The sequence below is a fragment of the Poromitra crassiceps genome, assembly GCF_964638095.1.
Source record: "Poromitra crassiceps genome assembly, chromosome: 2".
Lineage (NCBI taxonomy): Eukaryota > Metazoa > Chordata > Actinopteri > Beryciformes > Melamphaidae > Poromitra > Poromitra crassiceps.
In genome coordinates, this window is record NC_139624.1 from 102,800,422 (window position 1) to 102,819,745 (window position 19,324).

At 44.1% G+C, this 19,324-nt stretch overlaps 1 protein-coding gene across 2 annotated transcripts in view; it reads left to right on the forward strand.

Annotated features, from left to right (window-relative positions):
- The first annotated feature begins 3,896 nt into the window (after positions 1–3,896).
- Positions 3,897–19,324, forward strand: part of LOC310795363 (integrin beta-1-like) — a 56,999-nt gene continuing 41,571 nt past the window's right edge. For both annotated transcript variants that reach the window (XM_083657397.1, XM_083657398.1), the window contains exon 1: positions 3,897–4,030. The gene's annotated coding sequence lies outside the window, so the exon portion shown is untranslated. The remainder of the gene's footprint in view (positions 4,031–19,324) is intronic.

The window sequence follows — 19,324 nt, forward strand, 5'->3', positions numbered from 1 at the left end:
AATAACTGTTCCATCCAGGGCCGCTGCTCGGAATTCTGGGGCCCACTGGCAAGATATGAGCATAACTTTAAGTATCACCTCTCCTCTCTGGTCTCTTAATGAATAAAATCATAAAACTGTTGTAATTTTCATCCAAACTGATTATGGAGTGCATAGGCTACTACATGAGAACTAGGTGGACAAGGGAGAAGGACATAGAATGACTGAGGGCTTCCTGTCCAGTTAAAGAGGGTCAGAGTTCTACATGTAACCCATCCAGACAGGATAAAAAAGCTGCATTCCATTGTAAACACTCCCTGGAGACTAAACAGGATCTCGGCATCTTCCGGACCGTGTGCGTGTTTCTTTTCCTTCCAAAGTTTCCACCATTTCTCCAAACGTCAAGGCGGAAATAACTTTCCTCCTCAAAGTTTAACGCAAATAAAATAGTGGCTGACTCGGTGGTTTTTGTTGAAGGCATGCCAGAATCACACAGCGGTTCTGCTCATTCTACATGACAGCGCTGTCATGGAAAGAATGTAGCTGCTGTTGTTCTTATTAGAAAGCTTTCATGGTGATGTCTGTGTTGAGATTCATGCTACCTTTGGGCCTTGATACCTTTAAAAACTACAAAAAGACATGTCTGTCAGTGATTTCTCTTCTTCATTCCTTGGAAAAACATACTTCTTGCGTGTGTTTTGTCTGACAACAGTGATAAAGTAATGGAAGGTGACTGATGGGCTTGGTCTGGACTGTGTTCATAGATAATAATGATTTAAATCCGGCTCTGTGGGAGGGGGGGGGGGGGGATAACAGAAGGGGGAAAATTACTTTAAGTATATAATTTTTTATTGTTTCGTTTTCAGACATTAGTTTAACAGTATAACTGCAGAAGGGGGAAAATTACTGAAAGCCCTTTTAAGAAATACAAACAAGGTTTTCATTCGTCAGCATTTGTAGCCAGTAGTCACACCCTGCAGCCCACATGGAAACAAGTAACTAATGAATTATTAATCAATAAACTACAAGCTAAAAGAGAGAAATGCAGTTGAGGCAAAGGTTTTCAACAGTGAATATCATTTGGAATAGTCCCCCTGTAGCACATTCTAAATGAATCTTTTTAATGATATTTTTTAACGCCACGCTTAATCGCACATCAACCCATCACAAGGAAACAAACATCAGGAATGCTTCTCCTATGTCAGGATGCACTAATATAGCCTACTGTGTATTTCTATACGTGATTTATGTCAGTCTCCAAAAGTGGATAGGCTTTATTCTCCATATAAAAAGATGAGTAGCCTAGGTTTCCCCTCCACTACTTAAAAAAAAAAAATACTAGTAGCCTAATATTTAGGCTAGTAATAGTACAGGTAGTAGTAAGTAGGCCTATAGTCCTACTTAGTAGTAGGCTAGTAGTAGTAGCTGCCGCCTAGTAGTAGTAGTAGTAGTAGCTGCTACTACTAGGCCTACTACTATAGCCTACTAGTACTACTACTACTACTAGCCTACTACAACTAGTAGTGGTGGTGGTGGCGGTAGTAGCCTAGTAGGCCTAGTAGCAGCAGCCTAGTAGTAGCCTAATTAAGACAATTATTATTGGTCTGACTCATCATGTCATAATAGGCTATTTTGTCCTCCCCAAAAGAGATCGACTTTAATAATTTACTGAGTGTTATAAGGAGTAGCTAATTTGAGAGCCAAAGTGAACCGCTATCTGCCCTCCAGCGGTGACGTGAGCAGGATCAGACAGGATTTGTGTCAAGTGAGCTAGAGTTAGTCAGCGTGACACCGGAAAACAGGTTATTTGCTTTCTAAATAAAACGATTTCCAAAAAGGGCAAGCATGAATTTCTGACAGTTCTGGACATACATTTTCAAGTGTGTGTATTTGGCAAGCACAAGGCATCTCAGTGGCTTATGTGCCTGAATTGACGGTGCTGGACAGCCCATTCCATATAATTTAGGGAATAATTGTGCCACTCAAACTAGCTGTGGGTCGAATTTAACACTTCTTTCTTTTACCAATAGTCATTGTATCTATCTATATACATTTGGAAATGTGGACTCTGTTTGTCTGTCTGTTTCAAGAATTTTGTCCGGCCACAGCTATGCCGTTTTACATGCGATCGGGCTGAAACTTTCAGGGGTGTAAAGAGCACCCGTGCGGGAGACCTGACGGAGCCAGATTTTTTAATTGGGGCACATTACTTGCCCTAATTGCCCTAAGGCTGATTGCCCTAAGGCTCAGGCTATAGTTAAGTGATGATGTCACTGATGACATCACTGAAGATGTCATCAGTGATGATGTCATCAGTTATGTCATAAATAGACACTGTGACATCATTGTGACATCAGAGAGAGGAGAGGGAGAGAGAGGGGGAGAGAGACTGAGGGAGAGCGAGAGGAGAGGCAGAGAGACTGAGGGAGAGAGAGGAGAGGGAGAGAGACTGAGGGAGAGGGAGAGAGAGAGGAAGACATTGCGTGCGCCAATAGGGCAGGCGAGGCCATGCAGCAGCTGAGCTGCGGGCGAGGCCTAGCTGTGTACGCTAGGGTCAGCTCGGCGAGCGGCAGGGCGGGCGAGGCCGTGCAGCAGGCGAGCCTAGGAATCGAGGATGTGTAGCGTGCGAGATGTCTAGTAGTATGTAATCTATCAGTGGTTCTCAACTGGTGGGTCACCACCCAAAAGTGGGCTAGTTCTACTGATCTACTCCTTCAGGGTGCTGGCGTCCGTGGTCTAGGCCTGCATAGGCCCAACTGTCTTTCAGAGGCTGTAGCTGGCCCAATTTTATCCATTGGTACCATGTCATGCTAGCTTGTCGGGTTTTGAATCAGGAAGGGAGCTAATTAACGCTCCAAATTTATTTAGATATTTTGGCGAGGGAAAAACAGACATGGCCATTTTCAAAGGGGGCCCTTGACCTCTGACTTCAAGATATCTGAATGAAAATTGGTTCTATCCCGAGTCTCCCCTTTAAACAGGTCCACTTTATGCAAATCCCATGCAGTTTTTGGAAATTGGCATATTGCATGCATTATAAATGTGTTATTTTCGCCTATTCTATTTGAATATTTCTGCATACGGGAGTCCCTAAACAGTCTAATTGCAAGTATGAATGGGAAGCTGTGACTAATGAGTCCAATTGTATTCATGTGAGATCAGATTATGTTAGTCCTCATATAGTAGCCATTTCATTGTGAGACCATGTTTTTTAAACTGCAGGATGGCATTCTCCATAGATCCTTTAAGACATTGTGACATCATCAATCAGTGATGTCATCAATCACTGACTGAGTGCCCCTGACTCACTCCATCATCACTAAAAAACAAAAAACAAATATAAACTGAGTGCAAAGATTTTATTGATGCACAGATAATGCTAAGGGAAGATGTTAGTGGGGAGGGGGGGGGGGGGGGTTCTTCACTCGCAGAGTGAAGCATCTGCCCGCAAGACAAAAAAAACCTGATTACGCCATTTTTCTTCTTTGGAGATAGGGGCTTGGTGCATCGTCTGGCCTCCTTTGGAGGGGTCAGTGCACTTTTCTGTCCTCCCTTGAGAAAAACCTGGTGGCGGCAATCTTATTCTTTGCAGATGGGGGTCGGTGCATGCATGTTCTCTCCTCCCTTGGACTGCTTGAAGTTTTTTGAAACCTCCACAAGTGCTTTATTTTTGAAAGTCGTAACCGGAAGTTCCATGCTTTATTGTGTCTGTCTTTACAGTTGTGGCTCGGGCAGGAGGAGCGGAGCGGAGCGCTGCGGCCGGCTCGTGCTCGTCTGTATCGCTGATTTAGACCGTGGAAAAGAGAGAGGGTCACACGGCCACCGGGATACGGCTTTCCTTTCCTTCTCACATTTTCTTCAGATCCTAGTTCTCCGTGGAGAGAGAGTCGCAGGGGAATGAGCAGGGAGAATCTGCCGTGACTTTTGGGTATAACAGAGACAGACAGTGGCCCCGGTGCCAACAGGGCAGTGCTACAGAGCGGCGCATCACTGGGAGCGCAACAGAGGAGACTTCTTTATGTTGCCGAGGAAATAACACCACGACGCCAAGGTAAGACACACAGTGCATCCTAAACAAGCAATGGTGCTTTCTTACATTTAGGTTATGTTGTTTGTTTCACTCACTATAATGACTTTTAGAATGTAGCGGTGGTACTCGGTGAGTTCAACCTTGTGCTTCGTGGTACACTATTATGGTAGGTAGCCTATTATGGTAGGTAGCCTATCACTAGCCTAATAAGCCTATAGTATAATATACCTAACATAGGGACTTACAATATATGTCTGGTACTCAATAGGCTGACCTTATGGCATTGGTAGGCTATACTGTATAGTGTTTTTATATCATATGATCTCATAATATTCCTATATTACTCTGAGTGCTTGTATGGAATTCTAAGATGATAGGATTGCATTTATTTTCATAATGGAAGTAAACAGTGTATATATATATATATATATATATATATATATATATATATATATATATATATATATATATATATATATTAGTTAATCAAAACCGACCTTTATCTTTCAAAACGATAGGAATGTTGGCGAGAGAGAGTGGTGGGGGGGATGGGGGGCTGGTGTGCAGTCTGTATTGTAATAACGAGATAAGGAGGGTTATGTTGATATGATAGGAGTAGGCTATGTAAATATTGTGATCTGCAGCATGTATCCCTCTTTTTTGGATCAGATTCAACAGGCTGCCACTTGTTGCCATTAATCTGGATGGTGTACGAAAAGGCCCCAAGTTTTCTAACGGTGATCTCAAATGATCTATTCAAATGACTGGGATAATTTAACATGAGATGGAGACAGAGAGAGAGAGAGAGAGAGAGAGAGAGAGAGAGAGAGAGAGAGAGAGAGAGAGAGAGAGAGAGAGAGAGAGAGAGAGAGAGAGAGAGAGAGAGAGAGAGAGATGTCAACAGATGAAAGTGTGAGTGAGGTACTGTCCCCAGACACCATGGAGGCTGTGATCCTGTGGTGTGGAGACATATGTCACAGTATCAGTGCATCAAGGCCTTCTGTTCAACCAGTGTCATTACATTCACCATCTGATCTGGAAGCAGAGCCAGGGAGCAGGACTGCAGGCATAGGCTTCTTCAAAGATGATGAATAGTACTTATCTTCTGTTTTATCTGGGTTATTCATATTTCAATTCGACACCAGCTTTAAATGCCTAGCGAATCTGCATGCAGCCTTTGATGATTTGTCCTGGATCGATTACATCCTATCTTTTGAACTGTCTGTAACCCATCACCACTGATGCCATCTGGCCTGCAGGACTTCCTCAAGTTCACAGCACATCGCTGCTTTTCCTTGCTATTTTTCAGGAAGTAACACACAGCTATTCTGCATGTGTGAATGTGCTAATTACATGGTGGCCATCAATTTCTCCTTCCTAGTGCAGAGGGGTGTTATTTTCTCTGTCTGGGACAACATGCAAATACAGAGGAGCCTGGTTAAGTCAGAGCTGGTTGCAGGACAGGCAGCATCCACCTGATTGGATCAAGCACAGATTCATTTCATCTGAAGGGGATGGAGGCCTTGTAAATACAGCTGACCGCGCTGACTCCTCAGGGTGGCGGCTGGAGGTTGTGGGGCTTTCAGTTTAATTAGGGAAATGGAGGTGCCTCTGTTTCGCCACGGCGGCGGGGGCCGGGGGGGGGGGGGGGGGGGCGGACAGTAAGGAGAGAGGGTGGGGGAGGGAGGGAGGGAGGGAAGGAGGCTAATTGAGGAGGAGGGTAAATGTAGGAGAGTGGGTGGGGGGTTGGAAGACGGTAGCGGAGACGGTAGCTTGGGTGTGGTGGGGACGACCAGCTGAATGGATGTGACCTCTAGCCCCCGGGGAGCAGCTGCCAGAGGGGGCTGGACTCCCACCTGATTTATGACAGCGAGAGAGAGAGAGAGACACACACACACACACACACACACACACACACACACACACACACACACACACACACACACACACACACACACAGCCAGCACAGCAGCCCTTTCTGCAGGACATGATGTCTCTCCTCCGTGTGTTTTTTGTGTCAGTGTGACACGAACCTTCTGTGCGAGCTCATCCCCCGAGAGGGAGGTGATGAATGTGCACTTTGCCGGTGGTGTGTGTGCGCGCGTGCACGTGTGTGTGTGTGTGTGACTGTGTGTGTGTGTGTGACTGTGTGTGTGTGTGTGTGTGTGTTTGTGTGTGTGAGAGAGAGAGAGAGAGAGAGAGAGAGAGAGAGACGTGGACCCTATGTTGTCCCTTGTGAGGCAGAAGTGATGAATGTGTACTATTGCCCTCTGTGACACACGCTTTGTGCTGGAGGGAAAGATCTCAGGCATAAAGTGCTGCACATAATCGCCTGTTATTGCCATTTACCCCCACTGCACGTGTGCGCGCACACACACACACACACACACACACACACACACACACACACACACGCACACGCACACACACTAGGGCATTCGCGACTAGTGAATTTTACTAGTCGACTAGTCGTCGCTAAAGGTAGTCGACTAGTCGACTAGTCGTTTTTTTTTATATATATATATATATATATATATTTTTTTTATCTTTAATTAGAAAGAACATGAGGTATTTGCACGACATACATGGACTATCATATCCCATATCCCATATACCCCACAAAGAACATCAAAACACAACAAAACAAAACAAGAAAACTGCATAAGATACACAATAATCCAAGAACAAACAAGACTATTGGACAAACAACCAAACAAAAACAATGCATTCAGCTCCTATCCTGATAAGCCTAATGACACTGGGGTAAAAAGTTCTTAAAGTCAAACTCTGTATGTGGTTGCCATATTTTGGGGATGTCTAAGAATCTGCCTTTGCTCTTGTAGTAAATGTTATCCAACGTATGGTAGCTTGAGAGTTCATTCCACCAGTGAACTACAGCTGGGGGATTGGATGCTTTCCCATTTAAAGCTATGCATTTCCTAGCTGCCAACAGGGCAAGATCTATGTATTTACTTTGAATGCATTGTTTTTGTTTGGTTGTTTGTCCAATAGTCTTGTTTGTTCTTGGATTATTGTGTATCTTATGCAGTTTTTCTTGTTTTGTTTTGATGTGTTTTGATGTTCTTTGTGGGGGATATGGGATATGGGATATGATAGTCCATGTATGTCGTGTAAATGTATTGAACTTTATTGAAGGAAAACCCCTTGAGATGAATCATCTCGTTTTAGAGGGGGACCTACATAAGAACAGAAAGCATCAACAATACAACAAAAGAGAGTTGCAGGTTTACATGAACATGTAGAGGTACAAACCTCGCACAATCATAACACACACAGAATAAATAAATAAATACCTCGTGTTCTTTCTTAAAGATAAAAATAAATAAAAAAAATAAATAAATAAAAATAAACGACTAGTCGACTACTAAGCAGAGTGTCGACTAGTGGTTTTACTAGTCGACTAGTCGACTAGTCTGTGAATGCCCTAATACACACACACACACACACACACACACACACACACACACACACACACACACACACACACACACACACACACACACACACACACACACACACACACACACACACACACACATTTCAAATGTGAAATCGCAACACGTTCTCAACCCAGGGTCAGGAGTCACATTCCCAAGCTTTGGGTCACGACCAGTGTTGGGGGAAACACGTTACAAAAGTAACATATTACATGTATATTACTTTTAGCAGTAACTCAGTAATATAGCTTATTACTAATAGTATTTCAGTAATATTATACCAGTTGCTTTGTCAAGTAACACAAGTTACAAATTGAGTTACATTTGTTTTATCAAGCACATGTTTAAATAAGGACACAATCATTTCCTAATCAAATTGTGTGTTTTTATGCAAATATAGATGACAATATAGATGACAATAACAAAGGAAAAGGATAACATTTAGAACTTTGGACAGTTTACACTAACACCAAGACGGTGTCATTCTGCTACTGCTGTTATTTTGGTGAAAGTAATGCAAGTAGTGTAATAAGTAACAAGTTACTCTACACATACAGTAATATTGTAAAGTAACTTATTACTTTCAAATGAAAGTAACTAGTAATATGTAATATATTACATATTACTAGTAGTCTGAAAGCAACGCCACCAGTCACCTCTGTTAATTTAAAAATGTTAGTTAACTTTAGGCAAGTAAAAGAGGAGCTTGGTTGGGTTTAGGCAACTACAACAACCCTTAGGTTTAGGCAACTAAAACAACTTGGTTGGGTTTAGGCAACTAAAAAAACTTGGTTGGGTTTAGGCAACTAAAACAACTTGGTTGGGTTTAGGCAACTACAACAACTTAGGTTTAGGCAACTAAAACAACTTGGTTGGGTTTAGGCAACTAAAAAAACTTGGTTGGGTTCAGGCAACTAAAACAACTTAGATTTAGGCAACTAAAACAACTTGGTTAGGTTTAGGCAACTAAAACAACTTGGTTGGGTTTAGGCAACTACAACAACTTAGGTTTAGGCAACTAAAACAACTTGGTTGGGTTTAGGCAACTAAAAAAACTTGGTTGGGTTTAGGCAACTAAAACAACTTGGTTGGGTTTAGGCAACTAAAACAACTTAGATTTAGGCAACTAAAACAACTTGGTTAGGTTTAGGCAACTAAAACAACTTGATTGGGTTTAGGCAACTAAAACATCTTGGTTAAGGTTAGGGTTATTATGGTCTGGGTTAGGATAAAAAAAATGGACAAGCCGGGACCGGTCTGACAATCCCACCCCTACTCCCTTACGCCATGTGCACACCTACGTGACGTTTTTCCGCGTGTAGACGCAGTGCTGTTGCCTGCTGGTCACTCGGTGCTGCAGCTTGATTGGCTGTTCTGCTGTATTTCCATCTTCAATTGGTTGATTTCAAACTGGCCCCTCCTCTCGTCGCTGCTGCCCGCCACTCATCGCCTCAATCAGCGCTCTAGTCTGCATGGGGCGTTAGCGAGCTGCGGCCTACTTGAAAGTCGCAATCCACTGGTGTCACTTTCAGACGTTGTGGGACGTTCTGCTGGACTAAGAAATTCATTTTACGCTCCTGATAAATAGAACCAGCTCCAGGACTCCAAAACTGGAGTGATTGGTCTCTATAGACTCATTTAGAGTGCTCCTTGAGGATGCCTCGCATGGGTGGGGAGTGCTCTTATTTTTCTTGATGTGCTTTTATCATCTTGTTTTGTTGTTTGTCTGCATTTGCCTGCTTTTGTAATTTTGTAATTTTTTATAAATGTTTGGCCAGCGCAAGTGGGCCCTTTATCTGGCTTTGTCATGCCGATCCTGTCACGGATTTACAAGCCAATTTACTAGGACACGCCCAGGAGACGCCAGGCAGCAGAGCAGAGCTGTGAAAGTGAAAGCAGGAGGTGCCTGCTGCCCAGAGATGATGCTTAATGTTTACAGAGTGTAATTCGAGTAGTATTTCAACCAGAGAGACCATTTCTTGAATGACAATGATTTATTAGATGATAAGATACATGAGCCTGTAGGCACATAAATATAGATATATTTTTGGCGATTAGACTCCATCAGGACGTCAGCTTGATTATGACGTCATGATCAGCAGGGGTAGATGGATGCAGCCAGAGTAGGATTGAATATCCCCCCCGTGGAGTCTAGACCTGGTGGTGGTGAAGGTAGACTTGGTCTTGCTGGAGAAGGCTTCTGAATCTGAAGACCTCGGAGAGGACTGGAGGAGAATGAGGTGGAGGAGGGACGCAGGAACGCACTGAAACCCAGCAAGACCACACAGAGAGAAACAGGAGGCTTTTAGCTATGACAGATAGACTATGATAGGCTGAATGGGAAGATGTGTCTTACTCTGATTGGCTTAATCTAAGTGTTACCGCCCACAAACAGTGACTGTAGGTAGAAGCGGGAAAGGGGTGATTGATGACTGAGTTTTATGAATGAGTGGGCGTGACATTAAAGGTTTTCTCCTGACAGGGAAAGATGTGAATGACGACAGAAATGATGAATGAGAGCCCGTGACAACTAAAGGGTTTCTCCTAGAAACAGGAAAATGCAGGTTGATTAAGGAGTGGGTATGACAACTAGATGGTTTCTCCTAGGAGAGTGAATGAATGAAAAGAGAGTGACTGAATGACATTACAGTTTCTCTTATAGAATTTTCGCTATGCTTCATTTGTGCAGCCAGTTGCTGGGGTTTTGTCTTTCAGAGCTGTGTGCGTCCAAGCAACCAGTAAGTTGTTTAATATTGGTTGTTGTTGTTGGAGTGACGTTTGGATTGTGTTCTGCCATGCGGTGGACTCGTCCGCCATGTGCCTCCTCGTCAATGCTAAATTGCAGTGCCTGTTCGCCGTTTACTGATAGTGCCTTGATTTTACATTTATTTGTGTTTTCTTCATGCTATGTGGGTGCCAATTGTTTGGCCTGTATTGCATTGACTGTGGGTGTGAATGTGTGCAGTGCAGTGTCTGCTGTTTGCTGGGTGCTTGGCTTTTTTGGGGAGAGGGATTAATAGCTACATCATTTCTATGTGCTGGAGAATATGCTCAGCTGATGGCATGATGCCTTGTTTATTAAATTATTTATACATTGATGTTTTATTTGCAGATTCATGTTCGAGTAATGTATATTTTGGTGTACTGTATACATGTAAGACATTTCCTGTAACGACCTAAGTACCGTAAATTTCGGACTATAAGCCGCGGCTTTTTCCCCGTTTTTTGGCCCTGCGGCTTATATAACGGTGCGGCTTATCTATGGATTTAAATTTAAAAAAAAAAAAAAAAAAAAAAAAAAAATCTCTCTTTTTTAGCACTCTTTCTAACTATAAATCCACTTCTGTTTTAATTTCCTCTCTTGCCCTCTTTTCACCACACCGCGGACACTGTGTGCACTGTAAAAAAAAACACAGTTGGTGTTGTGTTATGTTGTTTTGTTGAAATGTTAATAAATGGGAGCTTCCTCAAACAGCCATCTCTTTCCCGACAATCCCCTCTGTGCATGAACACTTACATATGGTAATTAAACATTAAAACACAATTAAAAAAAAAAAAAAAACATTAAAACACCTGCGGCTTATAGTCCGGTGCGGCTTATATATGTAACAAACAGGCAATTTTGCTGCTGCAGCTTATACTCCGGTGCGGCTTATAGTGCGGAATTTACGGTATATGCAGATTGTAACAGCTACTTTCCTTTGGTTTTCCAGAACCACACACATACCAAGTCAACCCTGGCCTGAACTTGTACATGTGGCTGCTACAATTTCAAATCGGCCAGCCAATTTGGCTGACAACAGGCTCATCAACGCTTTATCACGTATGCCATATGCTAGGTTCCGACCTAGCCTTGTTTTATTGTAACAGGGCACCCTTGTAAATGAGAGCTTGCTCTGAAGGGCCTCACCCTAAATTGACAAAGTGGCAGGAAAACTGGGTGGAACTCAAGTTACAATAGAATCAATAGTTCACATTAGGCACTCTGAGCCCTCGGTGAGCAGTTTTTTTTTAGCTTGAGGCAAATCACGTTGGCTCGGCGCTCGAACTGTCCACAGACGTGAGCAGGAAGCTCCCTGAGTGCTCGCCGATGTGTCACAGAAGACTGACCGATATCTCGCCTGCTAAATATCTGGCCGTGTTGGGAGAGCAGAGCATAGTGCAGGTGTGAATACCAGATCTACTCGCCCTGCCAGATTCGTTTGGGGTCCCATGATTACAGATGACATCATGGCTCCACACACATTGTGATTGGCTGTACGTCGGTTGGCTTAACGTGCCCAAAATGTCCGACAGCTTTAGATTAGCTAACAAGCTAAAGTACTGATGTTATCAGACATTTTGGCACATTAATAAATAAAAAATATTAATCATACAAACATTCAATCAACAGGCTTAAAGTGTACAGGAGCATTTCTCATGAACATGAGCCTTACTTTTTGAAAATAAATGTGAGAGCTTAAAAATACACTTTATGTACTCCAAGCAGAGGTTACACAAGATATATCCTTCTGTCTCACCACTATGTGATAGGTGTCGGGTGTCGGAGGGCACACTGCCCCATGCTTTTTGGTTTTGCCCTTCACTATCAGGATTCTGGGCTAAAATATTTGACTGGTCTAAGGCCTACAAAATAGCCCTCCAACTAGAGGCGGAACTCGCCATCTTCGGGCTGCTCGGAGTCCTCTTTGCTCCTCCCAACGGCCGTGCAGCAGTCTCTGACACAGGGAATGACGGTTGCCAAGAAACTAATTCTGAAGGAATGGAAGTCCTCCTCTCCACCTTCTTTTCAGCTGTGGCTGACAGACATGATCTCACTTATACGTATGGAGAGACTCGGGTTCCAGAGGACAAATTCATTGGGGAGGTTTTTTGTTGTTTGGGACCCGTTCCTGACCTATTTTGATCAGGCTAGAAGCGGTAGTTGCTTTGCGTGCCGGCAAAAGTGCATCTCCTGCAGAAGTGGCCACCGCAGAGCTAAAAGTCAAACTCCGCCTATGAGTAGGGTCAACTTAATAAGTCTGTTATCATAAATCTGACTTTGAACCAATTGTGTAGAATGACTTGTATGTTGTGCGAGCGTGTGTTTAGGAAGAGTAAAGCTGGTGTGAAACTGCGTTTGTGGACTCAGTCATATAGGCTGAAAACCAAAATGACACAGACTCCTGATTACAAGACAGAAAGTTGTGTAATGTGAAAGGAACAGCGACTGACTGACTGATGACCGTCGAGTAAGTTGTCTGTACCTTATGGGCCATAATGGTGACACGTGAATTAAACTTCATGCAAAACTCATCTCTCTCCTATGAGATAGGACGACTTCTTTTGCCATTCTTCTGAAATATCTTTTGGCAGCGATTTTGTGGATTTTGTGCAGCTAGATTGCAGGCTCGGCCTCAGTCTGGGTTTTGGTTTGTGACCTCCAGAGCTGGTTTTAGCCTGACACTATTCCCTGTGCCCTCCCTCCCTCCCTCCCTCCCTCCCTCCCTCCCTCCCTCCCTCCCTCCCTCCCTCTATCTCTCCACATCCAGCTGAAGGGGGGGTCTGGCTTCTAAAAACAGCCTCTGAAGTGCTGTGTGGAACGCCGTGGTTAAGGCTGACCTCTGCTAGCCGAGGTCTGCTGAGAAGACGGGCTGAACGTGTTATATTGGTAGTGTATAGTAGAGCAGTGTTGCGCTGTTATGAGATCTAGCCTACTCGTTTATTACTGTGACAGTTTGAAGTTTAACGGCGAGGTTCTGTGGGTGGAAAAAGAAACTTTGTTTGTTTATGCCTTTCTTGCACAGCAGTTTATTTATGTGAAGGAGCTTGTGTGTGTAGAAATGGAGCTTGTGTGTAGAAATGGAGCTTGTGTGTAGAAATGGAGTTTGTGTGTAGAGAAATGTGGGTTTATTCACTAACACAAACAATGGCTCGCCTATCACTGAAACCCACAATGGCATGTCTGTTTTTTTGTGTTGCTAAATGAAATGAACATAATATTTCCATCTGTATGATTTTCTCTAACACACCAAGAAGAACTAGGATGACAAACATTGCTCCTCGTTCAGTAGCTCCTGTAAGCACATTTCTGTTGGCCATATTTAATTATTTCCCTGGGTAACTTTTGATGAACCCAGTCAACAAATCTTTTCTTAGACTTGGCAAGTTGGCAGGCAGTTGAACCTGATAATTCCCAGATGGAATTCATTGGAAAGCTCATGGCAGATAATTTAGGTCACCATTTGTTTCATTCCCTGGCCTTATAATTTGTTTTCATAATTGAATTGACCTCTCAGATATGATCTATTGATTTGTTCCCATGTGGCAGTATGCATGGACCACAACCAAGACAATCAAGTCTATGATATGAACAAAGTCTGTGTTGTGTCTTTGTAGATGTGCTGGTCTATTGGATGCAGATGTCTGATGGGGTCAGTGAGTCACCAGCTGTGTGAAAGAAGCTTCTTCACAAAGTTCAGAGATACAAATATAATACTTTAACTTCATAAATATGGCTCTTGTTTTAAACCATAAAAGTTGGGGGATCATCAGGTTGTGAATACAGACTCAATGTATGTTTAGCACACATTTCATTAGGCTAAACATGTAGAGGCTCTGCTCATCGCCGATGAGCAGGCGTCACACCAACCACCACCATTTGCATTCAGTTTTCAGAGACTTCCTCATAAAACTCACACAGCAAAAAAGATCCATCTCAATGAATCATCTAGTCTTGTATACGAGAGATCAGCCGAGCAGCATTTTGGTGAACAAACCGCGTCACTGGGTGGCAACGGCAATGGAACCCTATGGAGCATGAGCTTGAGTGTCTGACTCTTGCCGGCTGACCCTGTTTACATTTGAAAAACTGTGACAGTTCACACAACTTTAACACGACATGCATATATTATACATCAAACTCTTGAGCTAATTCTGCTCTCACTCAGAATGTCAAAATATAAGCGATGTGATGTATAGTTTTTGAGATATTAACGTTTGTTTGGCAGAACTCATACTAGTTAACTGCCGCGGCGTTCCGCATTTCTGGGTGGCAGTGACGTGATGCTGATTCGTCCTATTCCATCTTGAAAACATTGAATAGAATTAGAATCTTATCTTGAAATAGGGCAGAATAAGGCTGATCACCCCACAGTATCAAGAATATGACTGGCTCGTTCATGCAAATTCTAGAAAAAAGGTGAAACCATTTTGCTCAGTTGCCATTTTCTTAAAGCCCCTGGAAATCCAAATCCACAATAACCTTCTAACTATGTAATTTCGGGTCTTATGTGCATAATAGTAAGCATCTAAAACTATTAGGCATTAGTTTCAATCCAAATCCTAAATATTGCCATTTAAGTTTTTGTACTGTTCCTGATGTTGGGTTTGAAGTGGGCGTGGTTATGCTCCAGGTGTATTACACAATAAGCTCTGCGAACCAACCAATCAGGCTGAAGTGCCTCTACCCTGCAAATTCAAAAAGTGCATCACAATGTATCAACAAGTTGTGCAGCACTGTGGGGGAGGGGAGGGGGGGGATCACTGGGAGCACTTCAGCAGACACGCCTCCACAGTACTTGGTGCCATTTTTAATCATTCAAATTTGGCTGGGTGGTTAATAACAAATCTTTCTGTGGTGTGACAACCTTAAAACAAAAGTATTTATGGACACAAAAATAATGCTTCAGTTTCAACACTCAATACTTGATTCAACAACGCCCCCCCCCCCCCCTCCTCTCTCTCAAGCAACAGCTGTACGTTGTTCAGGAGTAGCAGACCTCTGCACGAGCGGAAACGTGCGTTTGAGAACAGGGCGTCCAGGCCGTGGTGCGGCCCCTGAGGGACTCCTGCAGAATGGAACATGACAGTTATTCTTCTACTGCTCCCAGGAGGACGCTGCGTGAATCCGCTGAGCGCTCACCGTTTCAGGGCCTGTTAGACTCCCTCGCTCTCCCTGTGGTGGCGGAAGCGGAGGCCCTCTAGCTCAAGTGTTGAGCCCACAGTCTAATGAAAGCCATGTGCGGGTCATTAACCTGGCACTTTGAGCGTTTGGGCCCCAGCAGAAACACGGCGCTGGTGTCCGGGCCCCGGGTGCAGAGCTGAAGTCAGATTAGGAGCCAGGCTTTGACAGAACTGTCTGTGTAGGGAAACAGCACAGCGTTAGTTCAGTTTCCACACAGGCTGCCCCCCCCCCCCCCCCCCCTGCTCTTTGTGATGTGTTGGCTTCTGTTGGACGCCTTCACTGTTTTGCTCCCGCCCCGCAGCTGCTTCTCATGTAGAATGACGTGGCTGTGTGTGTGTGTGTGTGTGTGTGTGTGTGTGTCTGTGTGTGTGTGTGTGTGTGTGTGTGTGTGTGTGTGTGTGTGTGTCTGTGTGTAATTAAGTCTTATGTAAGCAAAATGCGTTGGTTCATTTTTGTTTCTGATGCGTATGTCTTTGTAACCTTAGCATAAGAATTCAAGTTCATTTGCTTGCCTTTGCTTTGAACTGGATGCCTCTGCTCCTCTGAGTGTGATGATAGTTTGTCTCCCAGTAGCAGACGGACTGTAGGGTCTATTTAGCTCTGGAGCACTGGTCTTTATCCTCGCCGCTAACAGCATAAGCTGTGTTGATCAATCATTTTCTCGCTATAAATATTTATATCCCAAGCAGCAACCTGCTGCCATGCGTCTAAATTTCTCCCTTTCTCTAAGCAACACATTCATTGTGTTGACTCCTGTAAATGAATGAGTATCTGTGACAGCCGTCTGTTAATTTCTTCTCGGCCCCTGGCTGTGCTGCCAGCAGCAGTTAACAAGCTCGTTGAGCTTCTCCCAGAGTTTAGATTACAGGCATGGCCTGGTTTAGGACTAAGCATCAGACACGCTGGTTTAGAACTAAGCATCAGACACGCTGGTTTAGGACTAAGCATCAGACACGCTGGTTTAGGACTAAGCATCAGGCATGGGCTGGTTTAGGACTAAGCATCAGACATGGCCTGGTTTAGAACTAAGCATCAGACACGCTGGTTTAGGACTAAGCATCAGACATGGCCTGGTTTAGGACTAAGCATCAGACATGGGCTGGTTTAGGACTAAGCATCAGACACGCTGGTTTAGGACTAAGCATCAGACATGGCCTGGTTTAGGACTAAGCATCAGACACGCTGGATTCACAAAGAGAATATGCTGCCGCTTTTTCAACTCTCTGTGACAAGGCAGTCTGCTCCTCTCTGTCTTTGTCTCTGTCTCTCTCTGTTGCTATCTGTCTCTGTCTCTCTCTGTTGCTATCTGTCTCTGTCTCTCTCTGTTGCTATCTGTCTGTCTCTCTCTGTTGCTATCTGTCTCTGTCTCTCTCTGTTGCTATCTGTCTCTGTCTCTCTCTGTTGCTATCTGTCTCTGTCTCTCTCTGTTGCTATCTGTCTCTATCTCTCTCTGTTGCTATCTGTCTCTGTCTCTCTCTGTTGCTATCTGTCTCTGTCTCTCTCTGCTCTGTTGCTATCTGTCTCGTCTCTCTCTGTTGCTATCTGTCTCTGTCTCTCTCTGTTGCTATCTGTCTCTGTCTCTCTCTGCTCTGTTGCTATCTGTCTCTGTCTCTCTCTCTGTTGCTATCTGTCTTTGTCTCTCTCTGTTGCTAGCTGTCTGTCTCTCTCTGTTGCTATCTGTCTCTGTCTCTCTCTGTTGCTATCTGTCTCTGTCTCTCTCTGTTGCTATCTGTCTCTGTCTCTCTCTGCTCTGTTGCTATCTGTCTCTGTCTCTCTCTGTTGCTATCTGTCTCTGTCTCTCTCTGTTGCTATCTGTCTCTGTCTCTCTCTGTTGCTATCTGTCTGTGTCTCTCTCTGTTGCTATCTGTCTCTGTCTCTCTCTGTTGCTATTTGTCTCTGTCTCTCTCTGTTGCTATCTGTCTTTGTCTCTCTCTGTTGCTATCTCTCTCTGTCTCTCTCTGTTGCTCTCTGTCTCTCTCTGTTGCTATCTGTCTCTGTCTCTCTCTGTTGCTATCTGTCTCTGTCTCTCTCTGTTGCTATCTGCCTCTGTCTCTCTCTGTTGCTATCTGTCTCTGTCTGTCTCTGCTCTGTTGCTATCTGTCTCTGTCTCTCTCTGCTCTGTTGCTATCTGTCTCTGTCTCTCTCTGTTGCTATCTGTCTCTGTCTCTCTCTGTTGCTATCTGTCTCTGTCTCTCTCTGTTGCTATCTGTCTCTGTCTCTCTCTGCTCTGTTGCTATCTGTCTCTGTCTCTCTCTGTTGCTATCTGTCTATGTCTCTCTCTGTTGCTATCTGTCTATGTCTCTCTCTGTTGCTATCTGTCTATGTCTCTCTCTGTTGCTATCTGTCTCTGTCTCTCTCTGTTGCTATCTGTCTATGTCTCTCTCTGTTGCTATCTGTCTATGTCTCTATCTGTTGCTATCTGTCTATGTCTCTCTCTGTTGCTATCTGTCTATGTCTCTCTCTGTTGCTATCTGTCTCTGTCTCTCTCTGTTGCTATCTGTCTCTGTCTCTCTCTGTTGCTATCTGTCTCTGTCTCTCTCTGCTCTGTTGCTATCTGTCTCTGTCTCTCTCTGTTGCTATCTGCCTCTGTCTCTCTCTGTTGCTATCTGTCTCTGTCTCTCTCTGCTCTGTTGCTATCTGTCTCTGTCTCTCTCTGCTCTGTTGCTATCTGTCTCTGTCTCTCTCTGTTGCTATCTGTCTCTGTCTCTCTCTGCTCTGTTGCTATCTGTCTCTGTCTCTCTCTGTTGCTATCTGTCTCTGTCTCTCTCTGTTGCTATCTGTCTCTGTCTCTCTCTGTTGCTATCTGTCTCTGTCTCTCTCTGCTCTGTTGCTATCTGTCTCTGTCTCTCTCTGCTCTGTTGCTATCTGTCTCTGTCTCTCTCTGTTGCTATCTGTCTCTGTCTCTCTCTGTTGCTATCTGTCTCTGTCTCTCTCTGCTCTGTTGCTATCTGTCTCTGTCTCTCTCTGTTGCTATCTGTCTCTGTCTCTCTCTGTTGCTATCTGTCTCTGTCTCTCTCTGTTGCTATCTGTCTCTGTCTCTCTCTGTTGCTATCTGTCTCTATCTCTCTCTGTTGCTATCTGTCTCTGTCTCTCTCTGTTGCTATCTGTCTCTGTCTCTCTCTGTTGCTATCTGTCTCTGTCTCTCTCTGTTGCTATCTGTCTCTGTCCCTCTCTGTTGCTATCTGTCTCTGTCTCTCTCTGTTGCTATCTGTCTCTGTCTCTCTCTGTTGCTATCTGTCTCTGTCTCTCTCTGCTCTGTTGCTATCTGTCTCTGTCTCTCTCTGTTGCTATCTGTCTCTGTCTCTCTCTGTTGCTATCTGTCTCTGTCTCTCTCTGTTGCTATCTGTCTCTGTCTCTCTCTGTTGCTATCTGTCTCTGTCTCTCTCTGTTGCTATCTGTCTCTGTCCCTCTCTGTTGCTATCTGTCTCTATCTCTCTCTGTTGCTATCTGTCTCTGTCTCTCTCTGTTGCTATCTGTCTCTGTCTCTCTCTGTTGCTATCTGTCTCTGTCTCTCTCTGTTGCTATCTGTCTCTGTCTCTCTCTGTTGCTATCTGTCTCTGTCTCTCTCTGTTGCTATCTGTCTCTGTCTCTCTCTGTTGCTATCTGTCTCTGTCTCTCTCTGTTGCTATCTGTCTCTCTCTGTTGCTATCTGTCTTTGTCTCTCTCTTTTGCTATCTGTCTCTGTCTCTCTCTGTTGCTATCTGTCTCTGTCTCTCTCTGTTGCTATCTGTCTCTGTCTCTCTCTGTTGCTATCTGCCTTTGTCTCTCTCTGTTGCTATCTGTCTCTGTCTCTCTCTGTTGCTATCTGCCTTTGTCTCTCTCTGTTGCTATCTGTCTCTGTCTCTCCCTCTCTCCTGTTCTCTGCCTGTGTTCTTTCTCCCTCTTTCTCCATTGGATACAACATATTTCATC